Raw genomic sequence first — 12,243 nt, 5'->3', positions numbered from 1 at the left:
AAAGCTATGGAACATTTGAGGCAGTGTGTTATGACATCATGACTGATTTGGTCGCAGGGATGAGCCGAAGGCATTCTATTGCTTAATGACATCACAATTTGCATTTCTTAGGATCTCTGTATCTAAATATTAAAGGGCTCATGTCATGCAAAATCTATTTTTCCTCACGTTTTTGAACTGAAAGAGTTTGATGTAGTATGTAAACACTGTTAAAATTTCAAAATGTCCCGTCCTCCCCAGTCCATACATGCAAACTAAGCTGCAAAACCAGCCCATTTTAAATTCACGGTTTCAGTAACGTCATGAAAAACAAAAAATTTACATATCACTGCCTACTCCACCTACATCAGCTTAGCTCCTCCCATTTACACTAAAGTTATAAGGAGTATTTCAGCCTAGACTGCTTTCTGGATGAGGCTGGGAAATGGTAAAATGTATTATGAATACTTTGGTACATAAAGCCACCCCAGTGTAATATGTGGACCTGAGGGGTAAAATAAAATGTAAGAAAAATGTCAAATATGGGCCCTTTGTTGCACTCCTGCACAATGCCAGCTTTTGTAATATTTTGATCAAAGTTTGTAAAAGTTGGATAAAAGTCCTCATTCACAGGGCAACCTCATATGGAAAAGTAATACATGGACCTGGATATATTTTTAGATGTGAAATACATGTCAAATACATTGTTTCATTCCAAATTGTATTCCCAGCACTAAAGTATATTAAAGTACAGATGTCATTTACATAGATTTTACATGTATTTCTTTTGCATATGGGGCGAGTCTTCGTCAGCATCTAGTGTTGCACCAAATACTTCCAGTGTGAGTAGCATTAGCTTTAGCATTAGCTCATCTGAAGTGGCAGCTTGCTTTGCTAAAACTTCTTCCTTATTTGACATGAAAACCTGGCACTTTATTGTCGTATGGCTAAAAGATTTTCTGGGTTTGATGAATAAAAACATTATTTTTAGAATTATTTTCTTAAGCTACTAGTCTATTGTCATATTGTGAGTTCCCAAATATGTATGTTTGTTTATGTGGGCTTCTAAAATTTTTCTTTGTGCTGATGAATCTTTAGTCGGCAGCACAGATGCAGTCAGGCGGCCTGAGCAGAAAGTTTGATGGAAGCAGCAACGGTAATTAAGAGAGGTGGGACCTGTCAGAGTTTTGCAAACCGTCAATTATGCAAAACTGAACATAAATGACACATCTTGTCTTACCATCACATGTAACACCTTGACTTGCATTAAATTTCTTCTCTCTGTTGCTGAGAGCAATTCCATCTTTGCATGTGCAGAAATAGGACCCAATGGTATTATTACACTCAGAATTGGGGCCGCAGATATCTGGGATCTCTAAACACTCATTGATGTCTGTGAAAAGAACAAGAGCAGAGATTCAGATTCAGCCTTTTCTATGAGTAGCCCAGGTCACCGTGTAGTGGAATTACTGACCTTGGCATATGTTGCTGTTGTGCTGTGTGAAATTAACTGTTCCTGAAGTTTCCCGGTATCCTGTTTCACACTGGCAGTAGTAGCTACCAACTGTGTTACGACAAACTGTGTTTTTGCCACAGACTGGGTTTTCAGACTCACACTCATTCTTATCTGTTGTAAAGATGTAGAGTGCATATGAAAAAAACTTCTTTGCATTATGAGTGGGCAATATGACAATATTTATCGTTATTGTGATAAATTATGTCACCTTATACAACAGTTAGTTTTGACAAAAATGTAATTGGTTGAGGAAAGTTTTATATGTGCTGTTATTTGTGATGACAGTACTTTTTCAGAATATCAGAATTCCTCTGAGCATCAACAGTCTCACTTTACGCTATTAATTTTCTACTTAAAACATACAAAACCAGAAAACGAACACATTAACTAACTTCTATAGGATGATATTTGACCTGCAGCCTGTTTGGTCAGATTCTGAAGACATACAGCAGGGCCACATCAAATTCAGAACCTGACGTTGCCCCTAAGTGAGCTTTTCAATCGGCAGCTATGATGGCAGAACAACTAAACTAACTGGAATCAGCCAGAAACAAACAGAATACAATTCAACACACATGATGAGCTGTGAAACACTTTACAAAACGACGTTCAGGTTAATCTGGCAAGTAATAAAAAGCTGATCTGGACCTGATGCTGCGACAGTTTTACGGGTCTCTCCATAACACAAAAAGCTACAAATTTATTAACAGAAGGAACTGCCCACAATAAAGCACGTTTCATCTGATGTGCAGGGATTCTTTACTTTACTTTTTTCTTTATTTTGCAGAACGGTTGTATAAAAGCTATGGAACATTTGAGGCAGTGTGTTATGACATCATGACTGATTTGGTCGCAGGGATGAGCTGAAGGCATTCTATTGCTTAATGACATCATAATTGGCATTTCTTAGGATCTCTGTATCTAAATATTAAAGGGCTCATGTAGCATGTAAACACTGTTAAAATTTCAAAATGTCCCGTCCTCCCCAGTCCATACATGCAAACTAAGCTGCAAAACCAGCCCATTTCAAATTCATGGTTTCAGTAACGTCATGAAAAACAAATAATTTACATATCACTGCCTACTCCACCTACATCAGCTTAGCTCCTCTCATTTACAATTATAAGGAGTATTTCAGCCTAGACTGCTTTCTGGATGAGGCTGGGAAATGGTAAAATGCCAGCTTTTGTAATATTTTGATCAAAGTTTGTAAAAGTTGGATAAAAGTCCTCATTCACAGGGCAACCTCATATGGAAAAGTAATACATGGACCCGGATATATTTTTAGATGTGAAATACGTCAAATACATTGTTTCATTCCAAAATATATTCACAAAGTACAGAAAAAATCTTTTTGCCATTTACATACATTTTACATGTATTTCTTTTCCATATTTGACAAGTCCTACTCAGCATCTAGTGTTGCACCAAATACTTCCAGTGTGAGTAGCATTAGCTTTAGCATTAGCTCATCTGAAGTGGCAGCTTGTGTTGCTAAAACTTCTTCCTTCATAGACATGAAAACCTGGCACTTTAATGTTATATGGCTAAAAGATTTTCCTGGTTTGATGAATAAAAACATTATTGAATATTGAGTTATTGAGTTATTTTTTTTAATTACTAGCCTATTGTCATATTGTGAGTTCTCAAATATGTATGTTTGTTTATGTGGGCTTCTAAATTTTTTCTTTGTGCTGATGAATCTTTAGTCTGCAGCACAGATGCAGTCAGGCGGCCTGAGCAGAAAGTTTGACGGAAGCAGCAACAGTAATTAAGAGAGGTGGGACCTGTCAGAGTTTCGCAAACCATCAGTTACGCAATACCTGCACGAAAATGACACATCTTGTCTTACCATCACATGTAACACCTTGACTTGCATTAAATTTCTTCTCTCCATTGCTGGAAACAAATCTGTCTTTGCATGTGCAGAAATAGGAGCCAATGGTATTATTACACTTAGGGTTGCGGCCGCAGATATCTGGGATCTCTAAACACTCATTGATGTCTGTGAAAAGAACAAGAGCAGAGATTTAGATTCAGCCTTTTCTACTGAAGCACTTGTGCAGGCACAGGGCACTATACGGTGGGATTACTGACCTTTGCATCCCCTGCTGTTCTCCAGAGTGAAATTAACTTTTCCTGAAGGTTCCTTGTATCCCTTTTCACACTGGCAGTAGTAGCTACCAATTGTATTGTAGCAAACTGCGTTTTTGCCACAGTATGCCTCTTTAGACTCACACTCATCCTCATCTGTTTTAAAAGATGTAGAGTGCATATGAAAACTTTCTTTAATATGACAATATTTATCATTATTATGATAAATCATGTCACATTATACCAAAAATCTGATTTTGATTGAGAAACATTTTACATTTACTGTTATTTGTAATCACAGCACTTTTTTTCCGCAATCTGTATAATTCTGTATATCTCTATATACATCCCCAATTCCAAAAAAGTTGGGAAACTGTGTAAAATGTGAATGAATGTAAATAAAAACAGAATGCAATGATTTGCAAATCTCATAGACCCATATTTTATTCGCAATATAACATAGAACATAAATCGGATGTTGAAAGTGAGACATTTTACCATTTCATGAAAAATATTAACTCATTTAGAATTGATCGCAGCAGCACATCTAAAAAAGTCAGGCCGTGTCTACCATTGTGTAGCATCCCCTCTTCTTTTAACAACAGTCTGTAAATGTCTGGGAAGTGAGGAGACCAATTGCTGGAGTTTTGGGAGAGGAATGTTGTCCCATTCTTGTCTGAGGTAGGATTCTAGCTGCTCAGCAGTCCTGGGTCTTCATCGCCATATTTTTTGTTTCATGATGCGCCAAATGTTTTCTATTGGTGAAAGGCCTGGACTGCAGACGGGTCAGTTCAGCACCCGGACTCTTCTTCTGCGAAGCCATGCTGTGGTGATGGATGCAGTATGTGGTTTAGCATTGTCTTGCTGAAATAGGCAAGGTCTTCCCTGAAAGAGACGTTGCCTGGATGGGAGCACATGTTGCTCTAAAACCTCAATATAATGTTCAGCATTGATAGTGCCTCTCCAGATGTGTAAGCTGCCCACGCCATAGGCACTAATGCAATCCCATACCATCAGAGATGCAGGCTTTTGAACTGTGCGCTGATAACAAGCTGGATGGTCCCTCTCCTCTTGAGTCTGCAGGACACAGCGTCCATGGGTTCCAAAAAGAATTTTAAATTTTGATTCATCTGACCACAGAACAGTTTTCCATTTTGCCTCAGTCCATTTTAAATGAGCTTTGGCCCAGAGAAGACAGTGGCGTTTCTGGATCGTGTTGACATATGGCTTCTTCTTTGCATGATACAGCTTAAACTTGTGAACTGTATTCACAGACAATGATTTCTGAAAGTGTTCCTGAGCCCATGCAGTGATTTCCAGTACAGAATCATGACTGTTTTCAATGCAGTGCCGCCTGAGGGCCCGAAGATCATGAGCATCCAATACTGACCGTCGGCCTTGTCCCTTGCATACAGAAATTTCTCCAGATTCTCTGAATCTTTTGATGATATTATGTGCTGTAGATGGTGCGATATACAAAGTCTTCGCAATTTTACGTTGATTAATATTTTTCTGAAATTCTTCCACTATTTTTAGATGCAGTTTTTCACAGATTGGTGAAACTCTGCCCATCTTTGCTTCAGAGAGACTCTGCCTCTCTAAAATGCTCTTTTTATACCCAGTCATGTGAGTTATTGCTCTTTTTTTATTAGTATCACTTACTTTTCCAGCCTTTTGTTGCCCCTGTCCAAACTTTTTGAGATGCATTGCTGCCATCAAGTTCTAAATGAGTTAATGTTTTTCATGAAATGGTAAAATGTCTCACTTTCAACGTCTGATATGTGTTCTATGTTCTACTGTGAATAAAATATGGGTCTACAAGATTTGCAAATCATTGCATTCTGTTTTTATTTACATTTATTTACATTTTACATAGCATTCAAACTTTGTGATGTATATATATTTTTTTTACCGTAAAATTCATTAAAAAGAAATGAAAATGATTAACATGCATTAAAAAAATAAATATAGAAAATATTAAATAAACATCACCACAACTGTAATTTGACTGCAGGCACGAGCCAAAGGAGTTCTATAACATCACAATATGTTTTTCTTACATTTACAGAACACTAAAAAACTGCATATTTCATTACAAATAGATCATAATTATCCGGTTTAACTGGACTTACTGCAGTGCAGTTTATTAAATGATTAATTAAACTCATCACGTTCACAGGCTTTAAAGTACTTTTTTTAATGTGGCATAATTAGTTCTTTTTTCGATTTCAACTTATCAAACATCAGAAAAACTATTTTGCATAATGAAAAACACACGTTGTGTATCAATTTTTTTGCCATCTCATCCACCCCTACTTTACATGTTGTCTGCTGACAATTCCTAATGACAACTCTTGATCTCTCTAAGCAGTTCTAATGAGTCATATAAGGTCTAACAATTCATTTCTGAGACTTCAGAAACTGGAAGGGTGTCCAAACTTTTGTACATGCTACAATTAGTTTTATTTTTTCTATTTTTTAAGTTAATCAAATAATAACTGTGCATCTTTTGTGAAAAAATCATTTACTACTCAAAAATCAACAAAATACATAATTTGGCCAGGAGTGTCCAAACTGTATTTTAAATGCAAATGAAAATAAACAGTGAGTATAAGTCTCTGCAGTTACCACTCGAGCCTAGTGATAAAAACATGACAACAAATACAATGAAAGAAAATATTCAGCATTCTGTGGTGATTGAGCATTTTGTTGACTGGACATTATAGTACAGTGTTATACTGGTCTGTGGTCAGAAGTAACATATAACTTGGAGGCTCCTTTAGTTGCTGTACTTAAGCATTGTTTTCCACAAGTTGTCCTGTCTTGAGTATTTTTAAGTGAGAAAGTTAAACACAGGAAGGAGCCACTAAGCTCAGAATCAGATTCAGTTTGACACCAAAAAAAAAAAAAATGTAAAGCAAAAGTGCTTTGGTATTTTAAACAGACAAAAACAGAAACAAATAGACTTCTTGTAGGACTTGTCCATACCTTCGCATTTTTTCCCGAAAAATCCTGTTGGACAATTCTGATTCTGAGCAACTGCTTCAGTCGAAAACAGAAGACCTGTATAGAAAAGAACTTTTACTTTTACTTTTGGTTACAAAGTGAAGTTATTTACTAAAGCTCACATTAGAAAACTGTCTGTGTAAAATATTTTAGATCTATGTTGATTCCACATTTTATTCACTAAACAACATGACATTTCATGAATCAGAAGCTTCCCAGACACAGAAGCACAGAGGATAAAAGATTGAATAGCCATCAAACAAACAAAAACAAACAAAACCCTTTAATGTTTACTGACAGATCATCAGCTTATCAGCAAAAGCATCACTGTGGAAACAACTCCGTCCACACAAAGTTAAATCAAGTCTGACCACAAAGTTATTGGTCAGCGTCTTGTCCGGCTTTTGTCCATCTTTTTAAATTAGTTTGATTGGCTTTATTTTGATATTTACAATACTCTGCTAACATTAGAGACCACCCTTCATTTATTTAATTTCCAGTCAAAATGGCCTTTTTTCCCCCAGAATCAGGAAAAAATGTAGAAAACATTTCACAGAAAATTTTACAGTAGTCTTAACAGCTAAACATAATTTATATTTTTTTCAAAATGTAGTGTGCCTTTATTGCAGTTTGTATTTTTTTCAGGAGACGTGCTGTAAATTCAGTCTTAAAAGTTGCTTGCATTTTCTGCTTCTCATGATAAAGTGTGGATTTTTTTCATGTCTGAAGCAACAATGGAACTTAATTTTCTCCTCTCTCTCAAAGATGAAAGCTTTAAGTGCTCTTTATCTGATAGGGACAGTTTTGGTGGTCTACCTGGTCTTGCATGGTGGTTAGGAGTCCCTTTTTTTACAGTATGTTTAATTTAATATTTTTGGGGGATTTTTTTTCAATTTTCTCCCCAATTTAATTGTATCCAAAAATTACTTTGTGTGGTAACAAGTAAATTACCTAGTTTTATTCAACCTAAATAAACACTTTGAATGAACTATTCTTTCATTTAAAGTAATTTTTGAGCTGAATAAAACTAGTTCAATTGCTTGTTACCTGAAGTGATTTTTTAAAGTTGAACTGACGAGTCATTTTTTACAGTGGAGTTAGGACTCATACCATACCTCCAGCGTTAGGAGGGTGAAGGCTAACACAAGCTTCCTCCAAGTCATCTTTTTATACTGCTGCTAACGCAATGTCATTAGACAGCTGAACGTGCTCGGAGGAGAACGCTAAGTGCCAGTTCTGTTCCGTCAGCTAGCATCACGCTGAGCAACGAGGGGAGGAGGAGGGCCATCCTACCCACACTGAGAGAGCGAGGCCAACTGTGCTGCCTTGGACTCTGAGCCACGGATGGCTGTAGCATCACTGCGGATCAAACTCGTGATCTGATGATAGGGCCAGTGTTTAGACAGTTGCGGCTATAGTGGCTGTGTTGATTAGAAATTATATTGGCATTTATGTAGAATGGTTCCATGACTACATACTTTGAACTAGCTCTGTTTACTGATGGTGTCTTTTAGTGTTTTTTTATCTTTGCAATTCCTCCCCACTCTCTTTCTGTCTGTGTATCTGAAATTAAATTAGCATTTATGTAGAAAATGTGGTTGATACTTTTGAATTATTGTTTTTTTTAAGTGATATAGATCAATTCTCACTGTTGAGTGCCCTTTTCAGTATGTATGTTGTACTATGTATAACTATCATGTACATTCCAGCAAAATTTAATTACTGTATAAATTTGGTTATGTGCTGTTTTTGTTTTTCTCAGTCTGTACTGGCTGATCCAGCTTTGAAGCCGCCCTGAAATTTGCAAATGTTGGTAGAGGAACCTACGGGTCCGCCACTAACATGTACAGTCCAAATGAAAATCTGCTCAGAGTTTTAGTTTCAGGCTTTTTTCAGACCAGATGCTGATTATAAAGGTGGATTCCACTGATTGTCAGATTTCTGCATAATTCAATGGTTGAGATGTAGACAAAGTTATGCAGATTTGATATGAAGTGGTTAATTGTTGAGAAACCTACCAACTCAGATTTCTTTACAGTAGTGAGGATAGAATATATAATATTGTTGATGGTAAAATAGAGATAAATCTGAAAAGGTTTTCTTTGGGTACTGTGCTGCCTTACAGCACCCTGTACGAACCTTAAGCTTTCATGTAATAACTTTCTGTGAGGGAGCTTTTAGAGGCACTAAACTCTTTAGACGTCTGATTCCTGTCACCACACCTGTGAGCAATTCTGTCTCCCTTCTCTACAATGAAGCGTTTCACATCAAACCACACTGAAAGACTTTATTTACATCTTAACCATTCGACTATTCAGAATTTTTTAAAAATACCAGCCACGCTTTATGCTGCTCCTGAAAGTCTCTCCAACTTTTCTGCAAACTTTCTGAATTGTGTCAACACTAACAACATGCACATCAATGATATTAAGTGTTTTTAACAGAAAGGCAACTAAGACAAGGAGAAACTTCCCAGCATTAGTGGCATTAACTCCACATAAATTACATTTACAAGGTGACTCACCCAGAAACAGAAGATATGCACGTCTCATGGTGAGAAGAAAAAAAAACAGATTAAAGATAAAGATACTGAGATCACAGGTTATGCTCAACTAGATTATGTCCATGAGAATAATTCAACAGAAGAGGTCTCTTCAGGAGGTTAACTTTATAGTGGTATCCCCCCTTCGCTTAAACAGTCTTGGTATCTTCTTGCTGCTGCTTTGCTGATGTTATAGAGGCACTAAATTTAACTGGACCAACAGAAAATAAAAGGAAAGCAGGTGGCTGCTCCTTGACCACTCTCCCTGACCTTGCAGTGTCTGTCAAACTGTCTCAAACTACAGGCCCTGTCTTCAGCTGACTGTCTTGCTGAGGTGAAGTAGCAGAGTGTCACTGTGAGAGCGGTCAGACCCAGCTGAGTCACGCCTCTCTGCTGATAGGGGGAACTCTGAGAGGAGGATGACGGTGAGAGTGGAGTTTTGCAATAGTCTCCATTGCTGTAAAAATAAAAGGGCTAAAATTGAAGAACATCATAGAGTACAGTTCCATGACAACATGGTTTTAGCTAGTTCTGTTTAGTGAACAAGTCTTTTACTGTCTTTGCACAAACTCTCTGCCTGCACATCGGTTCCTCTCTTGACAGTAGATGGAAATTAAAAATATTATTTACAGTGAGTAAAGTGAGTGAGTAATACACTGTAAACAGTGAACAACATACCTAGGGCTTAATAGGGTTCTATTTGTGTTCTATTCTAATTAATAACATAATGTTTCACTATATTCTAAGATTACAGATGTTTAATATGGTTGACCAGCAACGGCACTACTCATTTCTTCCTATTACACTCAAACATAAAAGCACTAAAAAAATGTTTTAAGGGGTAAGGACACTGCTGGACTGATTTTTGGTGCCTCAAAAGAACTCTAAATGGTTACTGAAGGAGCTTTTCAAATAAATGTTATCAGTAAAACTTCTTATGAGCCTCCAAGGATCAGAACCATAAGATCTTAATATTCTGATGGTTTCTTAAGAGCTTTGTTATGAAACTAGACCTAAAATCTAAGTGGAAATACCAGAGCAACCAGATTAATCAATGACCAAATTCTAAACTGTATCAAACGTTAGCCAGATCTATGATTTCTGGGAACTAATGCATGTATTTTATGAAATTTAGTTTTATTTCATAAAATCATCAGGCCTGTTATACATAAACTGCAGGTACTGAGTGGAAAATTGGAGCTGTCCCACTGGTTAGGACTGCAGGAGCTGGGCAGATGGCCTCAGGTGTCAGGTAAACAATCAGCATAATTAGAAAGTTTTTAAATCCAATGGGACCAAATTTGCTACAGAAAAACATCACTGCAGGCCCTAGAAACATCACTGATGGTGAACACTAGTGGTAGCAAAACCAGTAAGTTTGTAGCAGTTAGAAATTTTAGACTTTTTACTGAGAGATTCACTGTTTTTTTCCTTTGTTTGCATAAATTGATAACTCCAGATGCCCTTTGTATTGTGTTAACATTTCATGATAAATCAACCAATAGAAATGGTCCAAAATGAATAAAATATTATGAATAAAAAAACAACAACAACAACAACAACAACAACAACAACAGACTACTTGTGTAGTTATCTTTATCCTGCTAACCTTATGCGTGACAAAAAAAGTGTTCTGGATTTTTAACATTTTTAATTCAGATTTAATACTGTGGTGCTTTGTGGTCACATCATTCAGAGGTTATGTGTTTAGACAGTGTGAGGCAGGGGCTTTTGGGTCCCTCTGGGTTTATTTGAGACTCAAAAGCCATTCCTTTCATGCTGAAACAATGGGCTGACCCATCAAAAACGCCTGTTTTACCAAGGATACATGGTGCGTAATGAGTAAAGCTGTTGGCTGAAGATGAAAATGTGAACTCTGGTAGCGAAGAAGGACAGTTTGTGATTTGGTGGAACAAACATTTTCTAGAATTACTACACATTAAAGTGGAAATATTTCCGTTTTATAGAGATTTCATGAAGCTGACCAGCATCAGCTTTTCTTTCTAGTCCATTAAAGAAAATGTTCACATAAAGGAGCATTTTAAGGACATTAGAAAGAGGAAACAAACAGAAATAACCGTTAATAACTAGAGCTAAAAAGAGTCAAAACCAGTTCTCCATCAAAATGTTTGAGTCTGTATTTGAGTAAAACCATATTACATTACTTTTGCAGGCAGTTTTCACTGCTGTAGCTCTGTGTAAGAACATAACAGTTATTAAGTGCCTCCAAGTAAATATTTTAATTTAATACTTTTCTTACTTTCTCATGGAAACTAAAATAACTCCAGATGACAGAACAGAACTCATGTGGGATTACGACAGAGAGCAAATGATCCTACTTCTCTATAGTTCTTGATATACTGCTAATAGAAACTCGGTGGTAGTTAACAGGCCCATATTTCATTTTTAATTTTAATACATCTTTTCACGTGTTTTATTTTCTTGAGATCCACTACAACATTTGAGTGGTTTTATATACCGAAAAACAGTCCTAGATGATTTTTACATGATCATTTTCAACCTCACTTTATCCCTTAAACAGGCTGTTTTGTTACTAAGCTTTTAATATAAACATATGTACATGACTTTTGTTCTCATTGGCTGCCATATATTGTGTCTCTTTCAAGAAGCAAAGTGAAACATTCCATATAGCTTCAGCGTGAATGGGTGGAGCTAACCTGCTGTAGGCTGATTAGGCAGATATGTGTGAATGTGTTTCCTTGTTTTGAAACTTTGACAGTGTTTGTGTACTACATCAGACTTGGCAAATTTGGTTTTCCATGCCATGGGCCCTTTAAATGTAAACATTAAATCATACTCTACTCAGCAGCTGCTGCTGTACTTACTGAAGTCAAATCTACCAAAAAAAGGTCAACCATCATGATACCTTTTGTGGAAATATTTATATTACATTTTAGATGTATCGTACAGAATATTTGGGATCATGGAAAACCTCTGGAATCAGATAAGCTGTTTCGTAAAATAGAAATTCCACCAGTTTTTAAAAATTTCTGCATAATTAAATCAAGATGTAAACAAAGTCTTTCAGAGTGGTTTGATGTGAAATAAGTTATTCTAGAATCATAGTTGTTCACAGCGGCAATAA

This window comes from Colossoma macropomum, unplaced genomic scaffold (genome assembly GCF_904425465.1).
Source record: "Colossoma macropomum unplaced genomic scaffold, Colossoma_macropomum, whole genome shotgun sequence".
In the NCBI taxonomy this organism is placed as follows: Eukaryota; Metazoa; Chordata; class Actinopteri; order Characiformes; family Serrasalmidae; genus Colossoma; species Colossoma macropomum.
The sequence above is the reverse complement of the archived record's forward strand: the minus strand, read 5'-3'. Positions refer to the sequence as shown.